At 40.6% G+C, this 14,094-nt stretch overlaps 1 long non-coding RNA gene across 1 annotated transcript; it reads right to left on the reverse strand.

The window, feature by feature from the left end:
• Window positions 1–9,850: 9,850 nt before the first annotated feature.
• LOC134870033 (uncharacterized) lies at window positions 9,851–12,244 on the reverse strand. The gene is made up of 3 exons (XR_010166489.1): window positions 11,753–12,244; window positions 10,633–10,729; window positions 9,851–10,543 (listed from the first exon to the last, which is right to left on the reverse strand). It is a non-coding gene; the product is annotated as an uncharacterized LOC134870033 (long non-coding RNA).
• Window positions 12,245–14,094: the final 1,850 nt, after the last annotated feature.

The following is a 14,094-nucleotide window of genomic DNA, read 5'->3' on the forward strand; positions in this document are numbered from 1 at the left end:
AGTTTATATGACAGAAATGTAATTAGGTGCTAGTGAAACATGCTAAGCATCTCTGCCATGACTGCAAAGTCATCATAACATCGCGGTAAGTGGGTTATCGTAACAGTGACATATTTTGGAGAGGCACCAAATGTTCCCTGTTCGTGTGTCATCACAACCTCTCATCACTTTCTGATTATATCAGCTGAGGGATCATGCCAAGCCAATGTAATATAAACCCTGCGTTGTGCCTTGTTCGGGAGCCGCAATTCATTAATGAACTTGATAGTGTGTGCGTTTGTGTGTCTCCCCAAGTACACAGACATGGAACAGTGGTGTTTTAATGCTTTCTTCTGTCTTCTTCTGCCTGCATGTAACTGCAAACCTGAAAACAGCCCTGCTCACATGCTTTTGTGTCTGCTTCACTTTCTAGTGAACAAAGCCCATACACTCAAGACTTCTCCAGCTGTATTTCTTCGAATACAACAGACCAACGCACTGAGCAGGAAGCCTGCACCCTGATGGAAAAGATCTGTAATTTTTTCATTTTTCCCCCCCCCAATTATAATATTAACCTTCTCCAGGTTGACATTCAGCCAGCTACCTTCAGTACAATTTGATTAAATGTTTTATATGATGTAAGTACACTTCACAACGGGCTGGTTTTAATTCATGTGTATCATGCGCTGTTTCCTGCAGGGAAAAGGCCAACTAACTACCTTCAGGTTTTCTGTCTTCTCCCTTACAGGGCCTCTTCAACCCCCACCCTCTATTCTTACACACAAACGCATTAAATCTCTCTCTCTCTGTCGCTCTCTTTTTCAGACACACACACACACAAACACGGGAATGTTCACACACAGACATGCGGATGTGCACACACAATCAGTCACACACACACACACACACACACACACACACACACACACACACACACACACACACACACACACACACACACACACACACACACACACACACACACACACACACACACACACACACACACACACACACACACACACACACACACACACACACACACACACACATTCCTACCCGCTCGGCTGGGACGGTATGTGAACAAACCACAGGCAGGGAGAGGTAGAGGAGGCCAGGCCTCCACTCTTACTGATTACTGCAGAGAAGAGGAGGCTGCTGCCAGCTCCTCTCACAATGACCTGCACACACATAAAAAACACACACACACAAACATACACAAAGAAACAACATATCTCTCTCTACATGCACGTTGTACCTATAAAACATTTTAGACGCTCACCCACAGAGATACAATCACTACACTATTTCAGACTACAAACACACACAAGAACACACACAGGTCTATGCACCTTTCGATATTAAAGGACACAGTGCGACACACATTAATGCTTTTACAGCCCCCACTCTCGGACAAACATTTACACTGGCTCCCCTTCTTCCACACCTCTCCACCCTCTTAAACTCCTGTCCCAACACTGCTGTGTTTATGGAGCCACGCTCACACACTCGCATGTGTAACACTCAGACCCTGCACATACTGTACCAGCTCTGTCACACAACGCCACACAAGCGCCTACACCTTTACAGTACAGGTTGTGCTGCTGTATGTTGTCATGCCAACAAATGCTCAGTGCACGTGTTGGGCTAAAATTCACATCATCAGATAATATTTGAGATATACAAGTTATTAGACTTACATCCTCATTTCCCTGCGGTATAGAATGGAAAATATCACATCAAACAGTAGTATGGGAGCTGTTTGAGGTCAGAAACTGAAGAAAAGAAATGCTTATCATTGCCACGCAGCTACTGTGTCTGCATATCACTATAACAAAACAGAAACACACACTCTGAATGTGATAAATTACGTGTGTGAGGATTAATGCATTTCATTCATCATGCTGTGTCATAATATTGGCTCAGTGATCACCAAATAGTTTCTGTTCACTGTACTGGCTAAGTAAAAAGTGTCATGGTGCACACACACACGTTTGTACCTCCACACTTGTGGGAACCCTTAATGACACATTGCATTAGCTGGCCCCAACCTTCACACTAACCTTAGCTTAAATCTTATTTTAATATTTCAGAAAATCAAGTTTTAATCTGAAAAAAGGTCATTTAAAGAAATGAGAGCTGCCAAAAGACTTGGTGCCAAAAATGTCCTCACTCATACAGTTTAAACATTTAAATTGGTCCCCAAAGAGACCGAACAAACACACACACACACACACACACACACACACACACACACACACACACACACACACACTGAGACGTCTTGTATTTCTTCTATTGCTGGCCAAATTCTTTGATGTAAAATGGACAGTAAAATGTCCTGTTGAGCATTCATGTGTCCCAATAAAACAAGTACTCCAGACAGCTTCTTCCTCCATTCAGCAGCCTGATCAGCACCCAAAACAGAGCTCCTTCTTTCAGGGGCTTTATGTCTCCCTGGTTTCTCCATATATATGTTGGCGGTCCTTTGTAGCTGTACGAGCTGTTTGCCAAAATCAAAGCCAGGTTCCCCTTCCTGCCGGCAACAGGATCTGCCTGTTGGTCGCTCTGTTTTGCCGTCTGTTCCTTGCTGTATCTCAATTTAGATACTTTCCTTAGAACTATTGTGCCGTGTACTATTGTCTCAATAGCTCAGCTGAAGTTACAATTGCTGCTGTGAACTGGCTAACTAGCTACTCATAGCTTTTCCAGCCGCTCACAGCAGTGGTGCCCTTATCGGAAGTTAAGGTTGCCGCTGTAAACTAGCTAGCTAGGTGCTTTAAGCTATCTACGAAGGATTGTTTTTGATCACAGAGTGCTAAACTAACCCTTTTAAATAAACAATGGCTTCTTTTTGACAACATTATTGTGGTAGTAACTTAACTTTTATAGTGTTGTTTTCATCAGAGCAACATCAATCCAAGCTGGTCGCATAACTTACGTTACGTAGCCAAGATGGCGATCATTGAGTGTCCTGCCTCAACCTGTTTTGTTTTGAAAGATCTAATTTCAGAAGTACGCAATTTGAGACACAGCATCTGAAGTTAGTTCTTCTTTTACTCCTTTTCCTTTTCCATTGTTTGTTGCCAAACGATTAGTATGTTACAAAATAGGAAAAACTCTTTGAAAAGATTATATGACTTCACTTACAGTCATGAATACCAAATGGGATATGCAAAATGGAAGATTAGAGTTAAATGTCCAGTATCGTCTGCAGCTCTGTGCGTTTTGTGTTGATGGTTGGAGGTGGGCTGGTGCTTGGCGTCGTTCAGGGTAATGTGGCTCTGAAAAAAAAAACGATCTCAGCTCCTTGCTTTCCTATCGCTCATGCATGCCGCCATTTGCATGTATATTGCAGACATAGAAATCCATATGGTTGAGAGGTTTCTAAACTCCCAAACCACCATCGTTCTCCTTCCTTTTTCTTTCTCTCTCTTTCACTCTGCTCCACATCACCTCACCCAACCATCTCAAAATCTTTCTCCCGAACGCCATTTTGTCTGATATCTGTTTCTTCCCTTTTGTCTGAGGTATATTAACACATTGCCATAATTGTCTTTCTTTCTTAATTTCTCTATCTTTTGCTCTTCCTACAGCTTTTATTGTGAGCCTTTTTTCTTTTTTTTTATTAGCCATCTAGAAAGCGCGACATTAATATGAACCTCTCTTGGAGTTTCTCTTCCCTATTGTCTCAGTGAGTCTGCGGACCCCCTCATTGCCATGGCTCCACACAGGGTCAGTTTTTGCCCTCTGTCGCCATTCATAATTTTCTTCCAGCAATGAAACTGCATATCTTCATATCAACCATCCCTGCCTTTTAATAACACGGGAAATTGCTGCTCTAGGTAGCTGCTTGCAAAGAATTTCTGGATCTACATCAGCTGGATTCATTAAATCTGAAGACATTAAAAGGAGAGGAAAATATCTTGTTGTTTTATGAAAATAATTATGTCTCATTTACAGATATTTCTCCTTGTATATTTTGTGTAAAGCAAACATACCTTCGTATGATTTCTTAAAGCTTGCTGTCTTTATTAAATGCAGTCACAAACACACAGTCTCACATGTGTAAATGATGAGTGAACTGGAGCCTCTAATGACCGAAGAACATTTTCCCTCCCACTGCTAAGTCCTCTCATGAGAGCAACCTGGAAAACAAACCAATGTGTGTAAGTGCGTGTTGGGCACATGCGCACATGGTCGCATTAACAGGCGCAGCTCCTGACTGATCTGTTTAAAGACACACCAGCCACTCTGATTACCGTCTCCATAGCCAGCCATAAATAATGAGATTTAGCTCAATTAGGATCCTCTTGAGGTGTAAAACAAGTGGAGAGGCTACAGTTAGCCTCCAGTAATCCACACAGCTCCTGCCCGGCCTGCTAGTGGATTACAACCCCCGGGTCACTGTTTATCCTTTGCGTAAACTAACTGCTGTGTGCAGTGCTCGGGCTGCAGAGCCGAGCAGACACCTCCTGGCCCGATAGCATCTGATCTCTCAGCTACTTGACGAACAACAGGACACTCCGGCTTCCACCTTCCCCCAGCAGCAGTACCATCACCGCCAATGCTCCATCCATCTTCCAGCTCTTACTCTGGATCTCTATCTCTACTGCTCAGACATGGGGACTGGAAGGGCAATTCAATTCAGTCATATCTGCTGAGAAATGGTGATGCTGCCGCCGCCACCGCCTTATATGGTGGATGAGGGGCCATAGGCCACATGTGTGTAACACCACACAGGAAGTCACAGAAAGAGGACTTCTACTGCTGTGGAAAGAGGGTTGAAGAAGTACTGACTTTAACAGATTACTATAGAAATCCTGATTATCTGATATTCACCAGTTTAACATGGATGTAGTTAAGTTGATTAAAATGATTCATATTTTTTTCAAGCTATTTTGATTTTTGGTTACATTCCCAAAGCCTTTGTGATATACAGTATTACACAGGATACAGTAAAGATTCCTGTGTATCACCCTAGCCGTGACATCAGATGCTGAAAGTTAAGCCAATATGGGAGTGGAGAAAACAGGAGTTTGTGGCTGGCCCCAAACACGGGTCAATCGCAATACCCAACTTTAAACAGACATGTTAAATCCTCAGGAAAGACAAGGTGTCATTCTATAGAGATGATACACTACACCTCTTTGCTTGTCCTTGGATAAGCTAGGAGTTTGGCGCAATTGTCCCCCACAAGATGGCAACATTGAGATTCACATTGGCTTTACTGTATACAGTCTATGGAATTGTCAACCTTATATACCTTAAATCTAGTTTTAGCAATAGGCCTATAATTAATGACCCACAAAAGTCATGTGATGTACCGTATCGGTGAATTCCCGACAAAAGTTGAACAGCTTTTGTGCTAGGAACTGCCACTGTGTGTATTGACTGGGTCTAGTGCTGCTTGATAGAATAAATGTGCAGATCCTGAATTCCAGTTTAGCTAGTTTTTCTAAAGCTTATGACCAATCAACCACCACTTTTTGGATACAGGCACACAAATCTGGTTGCGGTTCTTAAACCCTTTGGATTCTGGCCACTCGTTTTCAAGTTCTGAATAAATAAAATCTAGATGTGACCACTGACTTTTCTGAGGCTCAGAGAGTCAAAGTACTTGATGGTTTATGTCCGGGGGGAAGTATTCTACCATTTTATGCAAACCAGTGGAGTCTCCATGAACTTGAATATATCAATCAATCATCATGTCCAAGTCAAGGTTATAAATCAGCCCCTGTATTCACATTCTTTTCACAGTGTCCTGCAGTTTAAGAATCAAGCGATGCTCCAACTTTGAGTTATTCATGTTTGGTGTTGCCAATTTCAAATCAGGGCCGTTTGGTCATTGGCAAAAGATGAGTATGTTCCACAAGACAACTAAGCACACAAGGATCAGCAACAATACTTAGAGTGCAGTACAGAAAACCCATATATTCAGGCAAGAAAGGTAAAGCAATAAACAAGAGTATCCGATGACTACGAGCATGCCACAGTGATGACGGAACTACAATAATGGTGTTTACATTTTTATGTTGAATCTTCATTTAGTTGCTCAAATCGCCAATCAGACTGGTTTGCATCTCACTCTTTTCTGAATGATCGACAGCTGCAAGTCTTTGTTTCTGAAAACTTCACTTTGGGGGTTTGAGCACACCCCAAAACTAATATGTGACCAAAAACTGTAGTTTTGCATGGGGGGAAAGGAATGTCTCCCAGAGAGGTGTGGTCTGTCTGTCTCCCAGTCTTTTGGGTTTCCATTTTACGGCGTGTTGGTGAGGCCGACACAGATATGGTTTCACTCCCCTTGGCAGAGCCAGGCCCCGCTGCTGACAGCAGGTTTTATTTGATGTGGACGTCCCGTGTTGGGTTTCAGAGCTGGCTTCAACATATGATCTCCATTATGACCAGAGGAGGAGCGCGTGCTGGTGGATGACTGGTGACTTTGGGCAGACAGGAGAGGAGGAGGGGGTAGAGGAAGAGATGGAGGAAGGCCAACAGATGAGAAGGAGGTTCAGGGAGGGAGAAGTGTGGAGATAGAGAGAAAGAGGGATCAGGTGGATGAGACAAGATGAGATGATGAAATGGAGGAATTAATGAAAAAAATGAATGACATTAAAAATGGAAAGATGATGAGGAATAAGTGAGAAAAGTGAATGGGGTTTGGTATAAATCCAATCCAGTTATTGCAGCCCGGTCCTGCATATTCAGCTCTGTAAACAAATGTCTTTACAGCATTTTGGGTCTTACAAAGATGTTACGCAAGCAAAAAAACAAAGTCAGATTTTTTTTGCTTGTGGTTGGGTTTGATTTCAAGGTCTTACATGTATCACACACAACAGATGTGGATGCTACTGAGGCAATGTATATTTTCTTTAGATATGCAGATGAACCACATGGACATCATATACCATCTGTTCATTTATTACATTTAAGTCATTGTTATTGATGGTGTTATTTTTAGTTTGCATATCTTGTCTTTGTATATGTAGCCTATGTGATATCCCTCTATTCCAACATTTTATTTTCGCTGTGTGATAAATAGGTTAAGAAATATGAAAATGTGAACACAGCATCTACTTCAGTTACAGTCAAATAAGGACTTTTGTAGGTCTTTATATTTGATAAAACACAATCAGCAGGGCCAGAGTCGGAATAATGTTCAGCCCTGGAGTAAAATGCCTCAAACCAGACCACTTTAGTTCCCAACGTATTATACTACAGATATATAACTATGGCTATGTAAGTCCACTATAGCGCACTAGTCTCTAACCTTGTTATTCATAGAACACCCTACTTACCAATTCAGTAATATATATATATATTCAAGCAAAAGCTCACTTCAGTCATTGTATGTGGTGATATGCAGCTAAGGGACAATGTTCGGCCTAAAGTAAAGCTAGCTTAATTGTTACACTGTTCGCGTACATCTTGGCGAATAAACCTCACACACCAAAACAATAGTAATACACTTACAAGGGTTTAAGCCCATTTGAAACTAATGCAATGATTTTTGCTTTTTAATCAATTGTGCTTTTTTCGTATCTTGGATAATGTAATGCACTGTAATCACATCACAGTAAGCGATAATGTTCATCCTAACATAAGCCATCCTGGACTGTCCGGCTGCTTGAACTGTCGCAGATGCTTGCTATTGAAATGAGCATGCAATGCAACTAGCATGTTGATGGGTTAAATGCAAGTTCTTATGATGTTAGCTTAACGCATTTAAGCTGTATTTTGCAAATACCAACAAAATTGCTTATAGAGAATATATATTTCCAGCTTTCAAGTTTTTGATGCAAAAAATGGGAGTGAGCTTCGCTGACTATTCGAGCAAAAAACAATACTTACAGCAGGAAGCTTGAAACGTTTTACTTTTGTACTTCCCTCGCAGTCTTTAAGAACGTTATTGCCTACGTGAGCCCGGCCCTTTCTGCACATCAACCAACACAGTCCATCGGGAATGTCCCTGTTTCTCCGGACTAACCATTCCCCTTCTGTACACCAGATATATTGTCTATTATTTCATAAGTCTCAAAGTAAGCCTTATGAACCATATTCAGAATGAATTAGTTCAAATCTGCTGAAAGCATTAGCAGGATGTAACAAATTAAATGACATACAGAAATGGAAACAACTAAGGATACAAATTGCCTATATTATACAGCATTTACCATGCTTCATGAAGCTTAATTATATGTTGGCCCAATACCTGAATGCTACTTAGCTAATCACCTACTTAACTAATGCAGCCCTTTAACAGTTTTAGCTAAGAGACTCAAGGTGTTAGATGGCATTTGTTTAAAGCCAGATGAATTAATTACACAGAAATGATTTCCTACCAACTGCTACAAAAGATCATAAAGAACAGTGACTCAGCTCTGGTAAACATAGATTTTGTTCAACAAATATATTTGTGCTATGTAAAGAAGTCAGAATACAGAAACTAAATAATTTTAGACAAGATGGGTAGCATATTAGCAGACCTAGAATATGTTTGACAGCTGAGATTGCAAAGCATTGCTCAAAATACAGGAGTCTTTAAGCGTAAAACATCTTAGGAATAAATATCACTGTTTATGCACTATTTACGTGCGTATATCAAATTATTGTCTACCTACAATTAAGTGGAGAGGTAACTGACACAAACGGAGCCCACAATGACAGTAATATGAGAAAAACTGTTTTATAATCACCACCAACAATGACAATTTGACAATTAGTAATCAAACCTCACATAGACGATGTTCTGCATGACCTTCAGAGGCCTCAAAATGTATTCGAGCACCAAAAATGTGTTTCATATCATTTATGTATGCATTTACATACTGCTTTCCACCACGTAGGACAGCCATGCAAATGTAATTCTTCAATAATGTGAGTAAGTTGCTTATGGTATACAACCTCCCATCTTCCCTTGTGGTGTTGATAATAACTTGGTCTAACTCTAGGTGTTTAATAATATGACAGAGGAGGAGGGGTAAAATCATATTTATTGGATTTAACTGTTTTGGGGTCCCTCTCTCTGTCAAATTGAGCCTGCACACCATTCTATAATTCCTTCTTATCGGCCAGAGGCTTTAGTTATTTACTTTAAAATGGACTAATTTCTTATTCCAGCGGAGGGGGGGCAGGCCGCTGACTTGAACAGCTGCTTCATGACCCAAAAAACTGTCAGTCTTTCCCTGGAATAAATTGTGGATTGTTCCATTTTGCGGAACGGGGGTGGCAGAATCTAGAAGATACAACCACTCCTTCGAGATACAAGCTGTCCTGTTATTGTGGAATCATACACACAATCACGTTAAAACTTCGACGTACTTAATTCTTCTTGTGTGACATTTAGTGAGCTTTTGAGCCGTTTTTGACACGCTATTTTGTACCGAACACCCCTGCCTCTGAGAGCATATATTCGTGTAGGCTCATAGTAGAATCAATTCACAGAGAGGGCAACTTGAAACCCTCCGCTCATGCCTGTGCGCCTAGTTTGGAGAGAGTGGCGTGTCGGGCAGCTTGGAGTTTAATAGTCCGGGTAGCATCCGTGCTGTATGTACATGTCTGTCTTCCCATGTGTACGTGCGTGGCTGCAACGTTTGTACAAAGACCGAGAGACAAAAATAAATGTGCTCGGAATTGTGATTTGACATGTTAAAGCTCTGATTGAATCTTTGTTTTAGACGCAGCGGGGGTTTATGACAGATGTCATGGTGAAATAAAGTTAGTGCTCCAACCATGTTCCGATCTAGTGGTGTATGTGTCCCTCTGTGCGTCTGTGAGAATGTGCGAATTTAAAGCTGGCACACGCGCGCGCGCACACACACATGCACACACACACACACACACAGTGTATGTGTGGTTGTGTGTGTGAGCATTCTTCCTGCCAAAAACACAAAAAACTTTCTACTTTGGAAACTGACAAAGAATCACATTCATTTTGACACTTGTCACACACAGTTGGCATGACTCAGATGGCTGCAAAGTTGACAGGTTTCATGCACTGCTACTTCTCTTATGTGTCCATTTGCACAAAGAAACAAGTAGAAAAAAAACAAAAAACCCTGATCGACTAGCATTTCCAGCATTGACGATTTTAATTACAAGATTTCCCAAATGAGGGAAACAACCAATAGCAACATATTCAAATAGTGTTGAATCTCTGGCTCTTTACTATTAAACATGTTGAAAGCAAACGTACACAATCCCATTAAGACCATTACTCTTTGAATCCCACTCTCCAGGTCACTTTCTTGCACAGGTTATAGAGAGAAAATATGCATTACATTTTCTAAGTAATCTCAGAGATGAATTATTCACAAATATACACTACAATGGACCAATCAATCCTCCTGATGAACTCTCCCTCTCCTTCCTTTAACTGTCACTGACTGTCGCTCCTTTCTCATTATTCTGTTCATCTCCACAGCAAGTCACACACACGCTGCTCTGCGTGTATCTGTTTATATGAGCACGCGCGTGTGTGTGTCGTGGTGGCTTGTTTAATGCACTGCAGGTTGGCTCCTGCAGCAGGTCTGGCCAGATAAGAGCAGCACGCAGCTTTCTGCTGGGAGGGAGAGAGAGAAAGAGGGGAACATTGCTTCTTCACTCACATAAACCATTAAATTGTAATAATGGGGCCACCAGCGCTCAAACCTGGTTCCGTAGCGCCCCCTGTGGGTGATTAGAGGAGTGACATCACAAGTGACAGGGGTCCTTGTTGGTGGCTGTGCTGTGTTTAGGCCCCCTGCTGCTGAATGAGGCATTTTAAATGTACAATTACTTGGGGTTGATTAGATTCAATATTCAACAACTATTTTATTTGCAATGTTTGTGCATGAAGATGAGCAGCGGGGAGTAAGGTGAAGGAGAGATCATTATGAAAGAAAAAAAAATCCTCTGTGATGTTTTTTCCTCAGCATTTAAATGTGTCTCTGCTACGGGACACTACGGTGGCCGACAGGGGCAAACGCGCTACAATGACCCAAACCCTTACAGTGAAGCGCGTGGCACTTTAAAAATCGATGCAAATGTAAAAAGCTAAAGTGCAAAAACACATGCAAAAAAACATCTTCACCCACTAAAAGCGCCGCATGAATGAGACGCTGCAAGAAGCTCAAAACACAACGGAAATGGGGACACTAAAAAGTGATGCACATAGCTGGAGCCCTTGCTGACGTTCTAGGACACATGTGTGTTTCTATATTTGCATAGTTTTTGAAAGTGCTGCTTGTTTTTCCAACTCTAAGTGTATAGGGTTGTTAGCTCCTATCAGCCACCTTACTTTTTCTCCAACATAATTTGATTCCTGCAAAGAGTTGGAGGCTAGCCAAACACATTTAAAAATGTTTGTTAAAGCCCTATTTGGAGCCACTGTCTTGTGTCAGGAAGTACAAAACACCATCCTCGTGAGAAAGACTTCTTCCAGCCAGCACAAGGGGCTGCAAAGTATTAAACACAGATTTTCTTTATGGTGGTCCACAAGTACTACATTTAAAGTGCAAGTGACGTGTGTGTTGTCAAAAGCCTGAGGCTGCACGACCATAAAATCTCAGTTTATCCCTGCGTCAACAGAGAAATACTGATTGTGGGAGACAGAGAAAGCGAAAGACAACAGGGGTCTATTTGCATTAAATGAGTCAACATGTCATTTTGAAAAGTGCAATCTGTTCCTACTCATTCATTTTCTTTTGTTTTGTTTCTATGACACCACACACACATATGGGATCTATTTTTAGCTATATCAGTTACACACAAACACAAAGAGACCCCCTACCTTTTCTCTCCCTCTCTCCAGTTCATCATCAATGGGAGCCCACTTGCTGCCAAACTCATCCACTGCACACAGAGCGAAGGCCAGGCCCGGTCAAGTTACTGAAGTGGCTCTGTATACAGTGGGCAATTTTTCTCTCTTTACCTAAAGTGTCTGAATGTATGGCAGAAAAATCAGAGCTCTGATCCAGCCTCCACCTCTTGTGTGCCGTCTGAAAAAGAGTCAAAGACACATCTGTGCACCCTCAGCCCAAACAGCAGCTTGAGGGATTGACCTAAGAAAACAAAAAGGCTAAAAAAAAAATAGTTGGCCCAACTTCCCCTGATTCCTTTCACTCCGCTAAAACCTCGTACTAATTACCTTCACCTGTTGACACCCACTCCAGTGTTAATGAGGAGTGTCGGTGCTGCCTTCAAAGACCTGCAGTGTCTATGGTGACCAGCAGCACCACATCTAAAAAAAAAAAATAACTCCTGCCAAAACATCAGAGGGAAATGTAACACCCTCTTGTAGAGAAGCGTCTCTCCTTTGGTTACGTGTCACAGCTGACAACAAGGAGGCCTGTTTTGATATTTCCTTCTGTCTGTCTGTCGTTCACACAGCCAGTCAGCATGTTATGCTAATTGGACACATGCACTGGAAGCTCTGTTGTGATGTTCCTGGTTTGGCTTTCATTATGTATTCGTGGTATCTGGTGTGTGTATATGAGGAGCCAAGGTAAAAAAAAAAAGTACTTTCTTTTTTTTCTTTAGTTAATTTTATTTTAGAAGAAGCTTCTTAAATTAAGCTGAAATCTTTAATCACATATGTTAAATATTGTAAATCTTTACAGCTCTGCCTCTTTAAATTCTGATATACTGCACACGTTTTAGTTTTAGGAGTTAATTATCATATTCTTTAACTTATTTTTTAGTATATTTATATTTATTGTAAACATTTATTTATTTTATTTTATTTTATTTCTTTATGTATTTTTTTAATGTATACGTTTTTTTTAATGGCTTTTAAAATAGTTGTATATTGACTCCTATTGTATAACTTTATTATTTTAATGTGTTTATGTATACATCATTATACACCAAAGCAAATTCCTCGCAAGTGTAAAACTGCCTAGCAATAAACCAACAATGTTAAGTATAGTAGTCTGTTATAATTGCTGGGCATTGCATCATTTTAATGAAATAATGAAATAAATATAGTCCCCTCATTGAGTTCAGCCATGCAAACAACTGAGAAAACTCAAGTATTTAAAGAAATAGTCACTGTGAAAATATAATACAAATACAAAAGTGTGTATATTTAATGTGCAGTTGTTCAAATGTCAACATTTATGAATGACAAACTTTAGGGTATGATTTTATCCAATAATCTCTAAGACGAATCACACATTTCTGTAAGTGGATGAACTTTATTACGTGTTTCTGTCTCCCGCAGGTAAACGCAGGCAGGTGCTTTATTTATTTTCTCAGCAGTTGTCCCAGCACCTAAACGTTCCTTCTCTTCACTTCACACTGCAGCTCTCATTTGTTATGTTTTCTGATGTGACCATTTGTCTTCCAGTCAGGAACAAACTAAATGTATTTTGTAGAGTAAATGTCACCCATTATTTTCTCTGGAGTATTATGCCAACCTCAGCTTCTTGTGAAAGCAGATCTGTGGTAAGAAGAAAAGGCTATGTTACAACAAAGGGACCAACATCTCTAGCCATCTAATCTTCTACATCTGCCATTAAATGATATTATAAATATATGCTCACACACTCCTTGATGCTTAAACCTGTTTGACCATTGATTGCATCCCTCAACTCAAAACCATGCACAAGTTTGTCCTGATGGTTTAAAATCATCTGAAACTTTGCTGCCTCCAAGTGGACAGAAACACTTATTACACATAGATTATGCTGTCAGTGTGGGGTGACTTTAAAGAGGGGTTTGCGGTATTTTAATGACAGTTTTCAAAACAAAACATGGATAAATCACCAGTGCTAAATGCCACTATGTGAATTTGCAAATAAACTGAACGGTCTACAGTATCTAGCCAAAACATATCTGGATATCTAGATATTTTCTTTACTAAAAAGCTATCCCAAATAATAATAATGTTGTATGAAATGTATTGGTTTTGGAATTAGGGGTTGAACAACACCTAATTCCAAACGTTCTTTTTAAAATGTATTGTCTATTGAATTCTCAGTATTAGTGTAGTTAGCCCATTCTGCTGTTACACTGTCTACACTTACTGTTTACTTATTGTGTATTATTCTTGGGTTTTCAGGGCATTTCTCCCTTTTAATAAACACAGTTTAAACACACACACACACACACACACACACACACACACACACA

The sequence above is a fragment of the Eleginops maclovinus genome, chromosome 9 (assembly GCF_036324505.1).
Source record: "Eleginops maclovinus isolate JMC-PN-2008 ecotype Puerto Natales chromosome 9, JC_Emac_rtc_rv5, whole genome shotgun sequence".
In the NCBI taxonomy this organism is placed as follows: Eukaryota; Metazoa; Chordata; class Actinopteri; order Perciformes; family Eleginopidae; genus Eleginops; species Eleginops maclovinus.